Source organism: Grammomys surdaster, unplaced genomic scaffold (genome assembly GCF_004785775.1).
Source record: "Grammomys surdaster isolate TR1022 unplaced genomic scaffold, NIH_TR_1.0 126133, whole genome shotgun sequence".
Lineage (NCBI taxonomy): Eukaryota > Metazoa > Chordata > Mammalia > Rodentia > Muridae > Grammomys > Grammomys surdaster.
The window spans coordinates 6812446-6825090 of record NW_021620941.1 but is presented as its reverse complement, the minus strand read 5'-3'; the positions used below and the strand labels follow the sequence as shown (position 1 = coordinate 6825090).

Here is a 12645-nt window from a genome sequence, read left to right as displayed (position 1 = left end):
GCTCCCAGACAAGGGGGTGGGGAGAATACGAAGAACCTAGTCACGTTCAGCTCCCAGCTGGCCTAGGGGACTGGGACTGGGTCGATTCTACCAGACCCTCAACTACTTGGCTGTGGCAATGTTTTGAACAATTCAGGCTCGGAGAACAACATGTATCCAACAGCTTAGCTGAGAGATGAGCAACACATGAAGTTTGCAAACTTAAACCTAGCATAAAGAGCTGGGGCCCTGAACAGGGCATGGCATAGTTCTAACATAACCAGGAGAACCAGCAGGGGTCTGTGATGGCTGCCTGTGACATGCCTGCTCCTCATCCAATCAGAATGGAGAAACAAGGTGACCCCTACCTGCAGTCCTCTTCTGTATCCCACCCGTGTGTTCGGTCCCTGAACATGATACATTCTGCCACTTCACAATCACCTAGCTTAGATGTCAGAAATGTTGGCCACATACGGAGCTGTCCATGACAGTTCTGCTATTCCTGAAAAGCCAGGATCATCAGAAAAGCAAGGGCAATGTGCAATACTGGTAGCATGCAGGGTGTCCCTGCTCCACAGAGCCTCCACTACAACTTTCCCATTGCATCTCCACTGCATGGTGTCCCTGCTGCACAGCACCAATGTGGAAACACCACGCGGCACAGACTCTACAATGAGGGTGCTGTAAAGCAGAGGCAACATGAAGAAAGACTACAGCGTACTATATGGTAAGGACACCCTGTAAGGGGTACAGCAGGGGGTGTCATCCAGGAGAGACATATGCAGGACCATATGACGTTACTCCAACACTCAAACCCCTTACAGTCTGTGGGAAGTAGTAGAAGCCCTGAGTAAATGTGTACTGTTGACACAGGCACAACCACAGCCTAAGACTCTGAAGGAATGGTAAAGCCCTACCACTCCCCGGGGGTGGGGGGGTAGGGGGGTGAGGGGTGGGGGAGGGTGAGATTTGGAAAGGAATATCAAAGCCTTCTTCTGGCTCATGTGTGCAGCAATTCGAGAGATCTAAAGCCACTCTCTTACGGCAACACTAAACCTGTCTCCCTGACCCAGCCAAACACCATAAACCCTGCCTCCTCGTTGAGCTGTATGGAATAACCCCACCTGCCTGTTCAACTGTAGATAACAAATATGCTGACCTTCCAGGGTGCTACAGCTTTTCCTTCAGAGAGCCCAACCCACCTGACTTCCAGCTATTTTTCTGTATCTGCCTGTCCTGTCGTCATTCCTTTGACACCCTCAGTCAGGTCTGTTCCTAAGACAGTTGCAAGGGCTTAGCAGTTATCTCCCTAGGAGGAAGCTGGGCAGCCCTGTGTGTGCACTATGGACCCACTTCCACTGATAAAGGCCGAGCACAGGCTCCATACTGCATTTGGGGCCTCGTGCCTATCTGTGAACCTGGTGTCTTCCCAACTTTTCTATGTGCTTCTGTTTATCACACTGCATAGGTTCAAAGAGACACCCAGGGGTAAGATGTCCACTCTACTCTAGGACCAGTGGTTCTCAGAGCACTTCAGGGACCCTTAGAGTCTCACCACGAAGACTGTAAATGCTGCAATCTGAAGCTCTTTTGGAGAAGGCTGGCTGCTAAAAATCTGGTGTCATCTACTCTCAGCAGGTCCCACTCACTGCACTGCAGCTCAGGCACATCAGACATGTGTCAGCAGCCAAGCCACTCTCACTGCCCACCCTGCATCACAAAGTGCTGCTGAGCATCTGGGGTGCCAGCTGCGTCTGCACTGAGGTTCTCTCCAGGTATCCTGGGCACCCATAGTATGCCACTTTACAGGCCCTAGCATCTCCACGCCTGGCACACACAGCCCCTGGGGACAAGCAACCTCAGGAGGCAAGCAGCCCCTTCAACCTGTGCCAACAGCCATGAAGCTGTGTCCTCCCTCCCCTGTAGACCAAAGGCTACTAAGGCATAAGCCTGGGCTGTCTACTCACCAGGATGTCAGTTTCTCCCTCTATACTTCAGTGAGAAGTATAGAGGGACAGACATCATCAGACAGTCCTGCCCTACACAAAGGAAGGAACCCTGTTAAAATATTAGATCAAGTCACTTGTAGATTCAAAACCCTCCGAACTCCACACTAACCAGCAGAGCCTGAGGTGACAGGGCCCTGGAATGTGTAGCTGCTATAGCCCCACTGGCCTTCATTAGACTCATGTGCTCGCAAGGCCTCCTTGGATCTTACTGAAACCTAAACAGTATGAGGTTGCAGGGTGGATTTTGGAATCCATCCTTGCTACCTGAAAGCTTCATGGTGTGTCCTTTAGCTCCCATGGGGCTGTCAGCCTGGAGTTAAGCACTCAGGGCTCAGGCAGCACAAGCTGTTGTAGGAGTGGAAGCTGATGCTCTCATACAGTTTATGAGATGCCTAGGAATGAAGGCTGGTCCTGCTACTGTGTCGGTCTGGGGAGCTAGGACATGAGACTGAATCTGACCTGGGGGACCCATAACACTGAAAGGGGTGAAGGGGGTCTGAGGTTGCAGAAAGACCTCCTCTGAGGAAGGCAGATGGTCAGAGTCCTGTCCATACCCAGGTCCTGGAACCCACCTCCTGAAAATGTCCTGATGCCTGGGATGGAGGCAAGCAGGGTGACACCAGGATGTGTGTTAGTGACGGTGGGAAAGCCCAGCTGTCTAGCTCCCAGGACCACCAGAGATAGGGGCTAAGAGGTAGGATCCCATCCATTAAGCACCTAAGCTCCCTAGCATACTACCATCCCTAGGGACTAAGTCAGATATCCACATACTCCCCTTCAAAGCATACTCAGACTGGCATACCTGGGCAGCAGGGACCACTGTAAGCTTGGCCTGACCGTCCCCCATCAATGCCTAGCAACCCTCAACCAATCAGACAGCAGTGCTGAGTGAACCAGACACCAGAACCAGAGAAGAAAGGAGAGTCATGGACTTCCTTGAAAGCCATCTCCCATGGGAGAAGCAACTTGCTTACTTAAGATCTCTCCCACTCCCCCCTCCCTCTCCCCACCCCCTCTCTCTGTATGTTTTTTTTTGAGACATGACTTCTCTGTGCAGCCCTGAGTGTCCTAGAAGTGGCTCTATAAGTGAGGTCAGCCTCTGTCTACCAAATGCTGGGATTAAAGGTGTGAGTAAAGATCACGACCCAGAAGAGAAGCAGTCTTCTGACCCATGGTGGGCCCAAGCTGCTTATCAGGGTGAAGGCTTGGAAAGAAACTGAGGCTTCCAGAAAGTACCACAGAGACAGATCATCAGGCAGGGCCTGCTGCAGGCAGTCAGAGACACACCGGAGTACTCAAATATGCAGACTGCCATCAAGGAGGAGGAGCTGCAGTAGAACCCTAAAAGCCCAGTCTCTAAGGCTGGCAGGGAGGGGAGTCATGGCAACCAGAAATGTCAGCAGGCAGACCATGTCTGGGGTCTTCTTCTCACTGATGGACATATCTCTGCAATGCTCACAAGCCTGTAGGTCAGAGGCGTCCCTCCCTTCCTTTTTTGTTCTGGCTCAAGATAGTCTCACTCTACAGCTCATGCTGATCTGGAACTCACTGTGTAGCTCAGGCTGGTGGATCCTATGACCCACCTCTTGTTGACCTCTTGTTGGGTCACATGCTTTGACTGCCACACCAGTGGACACAACACTATAGGAAGAGACTCCTCCCTCTTATGCAGATCCCTAGCCCCAGGCCTCAGGGACACCCCAATCCAACATCACCTTCAGTGGCTGGGGAAGGTCAAATGGCCAAGGGCCTACCGCTAAGAGCTTTTGAATAAGGACAGTGATCTTGCAAGAGGAAGGTTGTGATACCCAGGGCTGACTTCCAGGCTTCAATTCAGGAAGCAGGCTTGGGTTAAGGTGTGCCACTCAGGATTGATGCCTCTAGGACTGAGCATGTGCCTGGGATATGTTTGCTGAAAACCCTTACTGGAGAGGCACATCCTCCTTATCTTTTAGGGGACTTGCACTGCACATTCCATGAATGAAAGTGTCTGAAGTCTGATAGCATAATGGGAGAGACAGAAGGCAAATGGAGGTCTGGACAAATCAGACTTCCCCAACCTACAAATCTGTACAGATACAGCCTCCTTCCCCACCAGCAATAGTAAGACCTGAGGACCACATCCTTCAAAAAGCTGAGGCAGGGACCAATGGCCTCAAGTAGGCTAGCTAGGATTAGAGCTAAAGAAGGGTACCAAAGGGACTCCAGGGCTTCACACATTTCTAACCCACAAAATCTCCCCTGAGCCCCACCTGCCTCCAGAAAAGGCATGAGGCTCTGGGCTGCCTTGGGGTTGCTGTTTGGGTGAGGTGCACACATAGGATGGCAGAACCTCACACAATAAAGGAGCTAGCCGATGGGGCATGGCATTGACCACCCAGCCCCACTGACAGCCAATGAATGTCAAACAGCTCTGGACTGCAGCAATCCACCCTCCTGTCTGCTGCTGATGCCGACTAAGCCAGGACACAGAAGCTGCAAGCCCTCTAAGGACTGGCCTTCAGAAGCTACAGTGTCACTAATACTCATAGCAACTGCTTCAGCCAGGCATGACAGAAGTGGAGCCTCTATCTCATGTCCAAAACAAGGGTTAGGCCCTCACTGAGGTCCACTTCCCCAGGCCCACCACTCAGCAGAATCTGAGTTCTCTATAGAGCCCTGGAATCCCTTCACTTGGGCTTCCAGGACAGCACAAGATTCCCACCATGAGCAAGACCTCAGGCAAGTATGTGTGAAAGTCTATCTGAGGAGGTATTAGCCTCAAGAGGATGTGAAACCACCCAGTGCGGAAACTCAAGACAAACCACAGAGGCCCACAAACACCAGAGAAAACCTGGAGCAAGTCGCTATTGAGATTATGGAGAAGCACCTGAATGCTGCAGGGGACCACCCAGAGTGTGGGGCTAATTTATCCCCTACACTGATGACAGCCTCCTCCTCACCACACCAAGGAAATGCAACAAAGACCTATAACATCCCAAGTCCCCACTCACTCTCCCTACAAACCCATTCAGGACAGAGAACAAGAAGGGAAGGCCTAAATCCTGCAGATTTTCCAGCCTCACTGCATGGCTTCAGGCAGGCCACCTCCCCCCTCCCCAGGCCTAAGAATGAAAGCAGAAATCCACCCTTTCAGTCCAAAGGACAAGTCACCAAAGGTGAAAGGCCAAGGCTCAGGGGCCCTGGACAGACACGGAGGGGGTAGGAGGAACCTGCAATTTTATCACCATGGAAAACACCCAGTAAGTTCAATGCAACTTCAGAGCCTTCTCTTGTCAACCTACAAGCTATGGGGCTCAGGTCTCCCCCCTCTCCCTGTGCCAGCAAGCACTACTAGACAGAAGGGACATGAGGGCCAGCACCTACTACAACCCAGCCTTCAGGCTTGGCAAAGGTCAGCTCCACAGCTACTCACCCAAGCACACAGTACCTTTCTCTATGCTAACCCTGGGTCAGACCAGCCACTGGACAGTTGCCAGACTTTGGAAGCGTATCTAGCCTGGAAAGCCTTTCTTGGGACCCAGGGAAGAAGTCTCTACTCTGAGCTTCAAGGCAAGCTGCAAGGGCTATCTCATAGGGAAGGGAAGGCTGCCCTAGCCATATGTGTGGGAATCAGGAAGGAACAGGGCTAGTCCAGCTCGCAGAGACTCCAGAAGGCCTAAGTTGTGGAGAGGCAGGGGCCATGTTCAGGGAGGAGGCAGCACAGATACAGATAATGGAGGGGTTGAGGTGGCTGCATGGGTCATCAGAATAGAAGAGAAAGCAATGCAGAGTATGCCCACATCTCCATAGGGGACTTAAAAGTATAGTGCCTGAGCTGGCCACATACTGCTCCAGCCTCAAGATCCCTTAAAGAGGCTTTCTCACTCAGGAGACAGGGGCAGAGGCAGGAGGAGCTCTGTGAGTCTGAGGCCAGCCTGGACTACATAGCAGGTTCCAAGGCGGCTAGGGCTCTGAATAGTCTGTCTCCATCCCTACCCACAAAAAGAGGCTGTTTTTTGTAAAAAGCAAGAGCTCACTTTTAAGCTCACCATACCTCCATGCCTAGTCTTCTCATTCCCCTGGAGTCACCATAGCTCTAGAGGACCCTATATTGGTAAGTCCCTCCTTCCCTTGGGTTTCTGAGTCCCTAGAACCCTAGTAGTCCAAGTTTAGCTCCAGGACCTTGCCGGTACTCCCAATACACTGGTGGGTATCTCATGAACTCCACCTCTAAGGTAGGCAAGGAGCCACTCAGATGTGGACAACAGAGACCTAGCCCAGGCAGGAGGAGCCAGAGCCAGGGCCCAATCGAACGAACCATCTACCTAGATTCACCACAGTCCCCACAGAACTCTTGACAATGCTGCAGGCCGCTGCCTTCACCCTGGCATACCTACCAGCTGAGTGCCCTGGGAAGGGTCACCCTAGTGTTGGCCCTCCAAGCCTGGGGAAACAGATCTGTTAGGGCTGGGCCAGCTTCTGTGACAGACAGAGGCAACTGCTCATTGCTGTGAGGCCTGGAGAAGAACATGGCTTGGGGCCTCAAGGCAGACAGGGGCCTATATGGGGCCTCCCTATCTACTGGGGACTCTCCTGAGTGGCACTGCCTGTCCTTCACTGCTAGGGAGCCCTAGCAGCACCCTAAGCTCACCCTGGTCATATCACACCTGCTTCTAACAGCTGCCTGGCCCTGTCTGGCTGGAGACTTAGCTCTGATAGAACATGCCCCACCCTGGGAAGGGTCAGCCGTGTTGAACCCATGGCTGTGCTATGGAAAGGCACACAAGGCACAGTGGCTGCAGCTGTCACCAGTCACCACACCTCTGACTTCCAACTGTCACCATGGCCCCAGGCTCTTAGTGCCTCATACCCCAGCAGTCCACCCAAGGAAACTAAGCTTCTCTTCGCCTGGAGACTGTAGCCTCCAGAACAGCTCTAAAGCACCACAGCATAGCCACCCTACACTCTTCTAAGGACATTTAACCTGTAGAGGGAAGGTGAATCATGCACCTTGTACTTACAGTGAGTCCCAGTACCTTTGCAGGGAGCCCCTCAAGCCTGAGAGTAACTACAAGAACATCAGAACATTTGGCAGAACAAAGCTGGGCAGCAGGCCCACCTGTCACGGCACAGAAGAAACACTCTCTGGTTGAGCCGCATGACAAAAGGCCATCTCAAGGCCTGATATACAGGTGGGTCAACAGAAGTTCCCAAGGGTTGCCACCTTGTCTTTTTCACCTCCTCTCTGAACACCCCCAGCACAAGATCAGGGGCCAGAATAGGAAGGTCAACACAACTACTCACAGCCCAGAAGCCCAACTACCACCTCTTCTCACTTACCACCCACCCAGCAGGTGTCAGTCAGCCAAGAGCAAGAGAAGGCCACCACCTCAATCAGCCATTACTCTCAAGTGTCTCTCCAAGTGCCTCCCTCATCCAATCTGGAAGCCCTGAGGAACCCGTTCCATTAGACCACACAGGAAAGCTGAGAAACATGGTGACCTGGGAGACCACAAGGACAAGAAACACAGGATCAGGTGGTCAGAGGGCCAGGATCTCAGGGGCACCACCCTGCCCTGTCTTCAGACCACTAAAGACAGGCTCCACACCTACTAAAACCAGACTAGGGCAGAGCTAAGAATGCTAAGCACCACAAGGGCACCTGCTTCCTGTGTCCAGTGTTCTGCATCTGACCTGGCTCCAGTAACCTGGGTCAGCTCTCCAGAGCTCTATTTAGTGGGTACTGGAGGCCAAGTAGTAACCCACCTTACCTTTAGTCTGCCAGGCTGCACCGTCCAGGGGAGGACATTACCTGCAGAGCTTAGTCAACTGCGTTTCTTTCTTGCCATATGCTACAGGACATACCAGAGACATAGTAAAGCCCGATGGCAGTAGCTACTGCCAACTGCACCCAAGCAGATTATCACAGGTAGAAGTATACAAGCAGAACTCACACAATGTGCATAAGAAGCTGAGGTCATCCTACACTTAAGACCTGTGGTTTAATGCCTGTGACCCAAATGTCCCCTCCACCTCTGACTTCAGGTCCCACCAGGAGCCTCCACTATAGGTCACACACAGTGTCTGGGTATGACTTCTGGAAATGCCCAGACATGGGTCAGGAAGCCCAACTTCCAATGCCACTGGGAGTTGACTAGGGACCCTTGGACATCTCAGCATCCATGTGACACTTCTGAGCAGCTGGAAGCCCCTCCTCCTCCAGTCCTCAACATCCTGTTAGGATCTGATAGCCTCTGTGGGGTTCTGGGCCTGATGCAGGGCAGGGGGTGGGGTGGGGTGCTTCCCCAAAACATATCTCCAGTTCAAGGAGACACCAAAACAAATCCCCAGTTCAAGGAGACACTAAGACATCAGAGTCAACAGTACTGAACTGCCAGAACCACATACACAACATGGACTCAGATCTACTTCAACCAAGAAGCCTACAAAGAGACTACCAACTTGTGAGCACTCACAACGGGACACTTTCCCCTGCAAAAGAACCCACCAATACACATAGGGCAGCAGTGACCATAAATAAACTGAAGAGGGCACCATATGTCACAATGGAGTGTAAACAGCAGCCCCCAGGTACAGGGAGAGCTCTGTGAGGACTCCGTAAGCTTCAAGGCTGTCCCACAGGAGGGAGAACTATTCTTCATATTACCTTCTGAACCATGGTGAGGGCTCCACTGGATCCTGTTTTCCCAATAGTTCCCTGTGGCTCTTCCTTTTGAGATGAGATCTGGGTACTCTGCACTTATTTGAACAGTGGGTAGCATGGCTCCACTTGTGGCCTTGCACCACCCTCCCCCTGGGCAGGCTCTGCCACAGTAAAACCAGGAAGTGGACAAGGTAACCCTGAAAGCCCCTGGGGCCACAGCTCCAGGTTTACAGGAGCCAGGGCAGAAGTCAGCCAGGCCTGCCTTTCCTTTCAGCACTCCCCCATTTTCACCCTCTGTCTAAGGGAAGGAGGGAGGGTGCCTTTACAAGCTCCATCCCTTATTCAAAGCTTATTTCCAAAACAGGATACTGCACTGTGGAAAGAAAGCAGTTACTCTTTGTGAAAATAAACCTGGCACCTCCTAAAAGTAAAATAAAGTAAATATATAGGTAGAGAAATGAATGACCTGGCACACCTTCCGGTTATCCACCCTGCAAAAGCGTCTCTCTCCTGAATTCCACAGATGTAGGGCTAGAACTGGATCTCCACAGATTCCTGAGTCAGAGTTTATAAGCAAGATCAGAAGAAATTATCCTGAACTGTCAAGCTTGTACCTCATCTCTCCTGATCCATAGCCAACAGTGCACATCAAGGCCTCAGACAGAACAAACAACAAACAGGCCTTTATTTGCGAATGAGAGGCCACACTCAGGGCCACCCAAAAAGGTCACTGGGGCTTGGGGGTTGATCCCTGCAGGAGTCCTTCCTTTCCTTAACTGTGGAAAGCTGGTGAGAAACTCACTTCAAGCAGCAGCAGAGATCTCAGCTCTCTTCGCCGACACCTCCCTCCCCACACCCCCAACCATAATGCAAGTGTGCAAAACAAAAGGGGGGGGGGGACAACCAGCTTTTCCTGGGAGGATGGGGGTGGACAGGAGCTGAGCCCTTGCAATTCCTTCATTCATTTCTCTTCTTGCATCCAACCCCATGGTAGCCACTGAAGAACACATGAATGATCTCAGAGACACAAACTTCTACAGTTAAGTTTAAGGTACAGAGGAAAACACCAGCGATACACTTATTTCAGGCAGAAAGCTCTCGATCAAAATTGTAAAGGCCAAAACCTTAGGACTGAGCCCTAAAGAATGAACTCACAGAAGCCTCCACCCGGCTCCCAGTGAGCCCCCTTCCCGCTCCTTACACCCCAGAGCAAGGAAGCTGTTTATGGCTTCCTCATCAGCCCTGCCCCCGTCGAAGCAACTGGTGGAGAGAACTTCCCCAAGCCGCCAGGATTTTTCACCGACAATCCTCAAGAACCTTACATACGAGGCTTTGGGGTGCGCATTCCTCACCCAACTAGTTTGCGTGTTATACACGAAATAAGGAAAAGATGTGCAACCCAGCCCTCCCACCTCAATCCGACTCGACCTCGCCCGGATTAAGTACTCGTTCAGGCTGACTTCAAAATGCGAACTGGGTTTTCTCCTGGCCTGGCTGCAATAATCCAGTAACTCGCGGGCGCGCAAAGTCGTCTCCTGGACCATAACTCTGCAAAGGCAGCCGCCGCCCCCCAAGCCACGCCGCCGCAGCCCCACTTGCAAGGCTCGTGCAGTGTCCAGGCCCAGCCTGGCCTGCCCCGCGACGATCCGCCCTAAGTGGCGCCGGAGCGACCCAGAGCACAACGCGCGCACCTTCCCGCGCCGCGCGTCCTCCGGGCAGTCCCCTTCGGAAGATGGCGGGCAGAGGAAAAGGGGAAAGGAAAAAAAAAAAAATCCCTTCCGTGAGGGAGGGCTGGCGCGCAGAGCGCGGACTGTGCCAAGTCCAGGCTGGGCGCTCTGACCAAGGCGACGCCTCCCAGTCCGGCCCGAGGCGACCGGCAAGCCGCGAGCGCAGAGCGCAAGGCGGAGGGCAGCGGAGCCCGCGCAGTCGCCGCGAACCCGGGCAGACGGCCGCCGTGCTTTGTTGCATCGCGGTCGCGCACAAAGGCGGCGGCCCGGGGCTCTGGGCTTCAAGACGCGCGAGAGGCCTGCACCATGCGCTCCGAGCCGCGTTCTTTCAGCCAGGCCCGCCGCCGCCGCCGGCCCCGCCGCCGCCGCCGCCCCGACTGTACAAGGATGCAAGAAAAAGACGTACTTGGCCTAGGCGGCTCCAGCGCCGTCTCCTCCCGGCCCGCGCGGCCGGCTCCTCTTTGGCTCGCCGGCCCCGGCAGCATAATAGACGCGCCGGAGCTGTACAGGGCTCATGCGCTACGCCGCGGCGCCTGGCGGGAGTCGTAGTCCGCGCCCGGGCTCGCGCCAGGGCCGCCCAGGGGAGGCCGAGGCGCACGGACTACATGTCCCGGCCCCGCCGGCGCCACGCCGTGCCCCGCCCCGCGCGCCCCCAGCCGCCCGCCCCGCCGACCTGGCCGCCAGCGGGCCCGGCCTAGGGGCGCGTGGAGGCGGGGCTGGGAGGTTGCCCGCCAGGACCCGAGGGGACGCTGGAACCCTGGCCCGCCCGCGTGCCTTTACTCCTGCGTTCTCAACCACACGCAGGGAATAAACTGGTGGACGGATTTCCAGAAGCCTAGGAAAGCGTGGGAAAGGCGGGAACGCAGTTACCACCCTGGGGTCACTCCCCGGGCACCCCGAGGCCTCCCTCAAACCCCGAAACGCGCACAAACAGAGCGGCGCGCACCGGCTCCGAGCCCGTGTTTGTAAACAAACCGCGTGCCTAATTAGCCTAGCGAGGGCGCGCGCAGGGCGGTCCTTGCCAGGGAGGAGCCGCGATCAATCCCGCCCCGACGCCCCGGGGCGGGTTAAAGACCTGGGAACTCCGCGAGAGACTTGGCCGGTGGTACAGAAGAAACGCCAATTCTTCAGAGCTAGACACCAGTAAGGGATGCTCCAGGCTGTGCCAGCCGACTTTCCCTCTCCGGAGCCTCAGTGTGCCATGTGCCTATGAAAAGACATGAACGAGATAAGTCTCGCCCCCTTTCTGCGTTTTGAAAGGGTTAGATAGCGGTCACGGTTCAGATCTTGGTTTTGGTGAAAATTACAACGGTGCCTAAGATAGTCAATTTTTATCCAGCTGTAACTTAAAGTGAGTGCGTGTTAGACCCCAACAACAACATCACAAAACAAATTTTTCCATCAGTGCCCGCTGAACCTGCCAGTGCAGGGTTCCAATTCCTGATGTGAGCTGGACCCATTCCAAGACCCTGGTGTCACTGAGTTTATTTCTGGTTGAGCAGGCACTTTACTGCATGCAGGAAATGCACAGGTGGTTATAGCATTAAATAACACACACACACAGAGCAAATATGTCTGTCCCTGGAAACAAAACAGACTCAAGAAGGCAAAGTGACTTATCCTAGGTTTCAGACCTCATATGCAAGAGGTCCCAACCTCAAAGTCCAGGGTCCTTAGAAAGAGATTTGAGGACAAGCTGGAACCTCTCCAGGCTTCCCTTGTTGCCTCTTTGGCCTACAACATGGGTGCTCCTCACAGCCTGGGGAAAGGTGGCCAATGCAAGAAAGCCCTGCGTTTTAGTTGCAGACTGGACACAGGGTAGGAGAGTGCGACCTGGGAGGTTCTAAGTTAGAGTCCTTAGACTCTTGACCCCAGGCTCCCCAGGCCAAAGCCATGACTGGGTCCCTGCAGAACTGCAGTCACCTTGGAGGCTCTATTTTCACTTCTGCCGTCTGGGGCTCACCCTTCTGGACACACTGAGCACTCTGGCTACTAGGACAAAGGACTTGCCACTTAACTTTTTAAAACAAAAACCGTGTGTGTGTGTGTGTGTGTGTGTGTGTGCATGCATATGGAAATTAGAGAACAATTTGTGAGAGCTGGCATTCTTCCTCTACCACACGAGTCCTGGAGATTGAACTGGGATCACCAGGCTTAGACACAAGTTTCTTGACTGCCTGAGGGATCTCTCACCTAGTGACTCACCAGTTTAACTCCTTGAGGCAGAAGAGGTGGCAGTGACCTTAAGAGAGCCTATTGCTGCTCTTGCAGAGGACCTGGGTTC

The 12645-nt window shown here is 53.7% G+C and overlaps 1 protein-coding gene across 3 annotated transcripts in view; it reads right to left on the bottom strand.

Annotated features, from left to right (window-relative positions):
- The window catches only part of Brd3 (bromodomain containing 3), a 30764-nt gene extending 19929 nt beyond the window's left edge, over positions 1 to 10835 (bottom strand). For 2 of the 3 annotated variants that reach the window (XM_028756999.1, XM_028757002.1), the window contains exon 1: positions 10768 to 10835. The gene's annotated coding sequence lies outside the window, so the exon portion shown is untranslated. Of the gene's footprint in view, positions 1 to 10325; positions 10343 to 10767 lie in introns of those variants that run through there. The other variant, XM_028757000.1, reaches the window with a different exon arrangement.
- Between the last annotated feature and the right edge of the window lie 1810 nt (positions 10836 to 12645).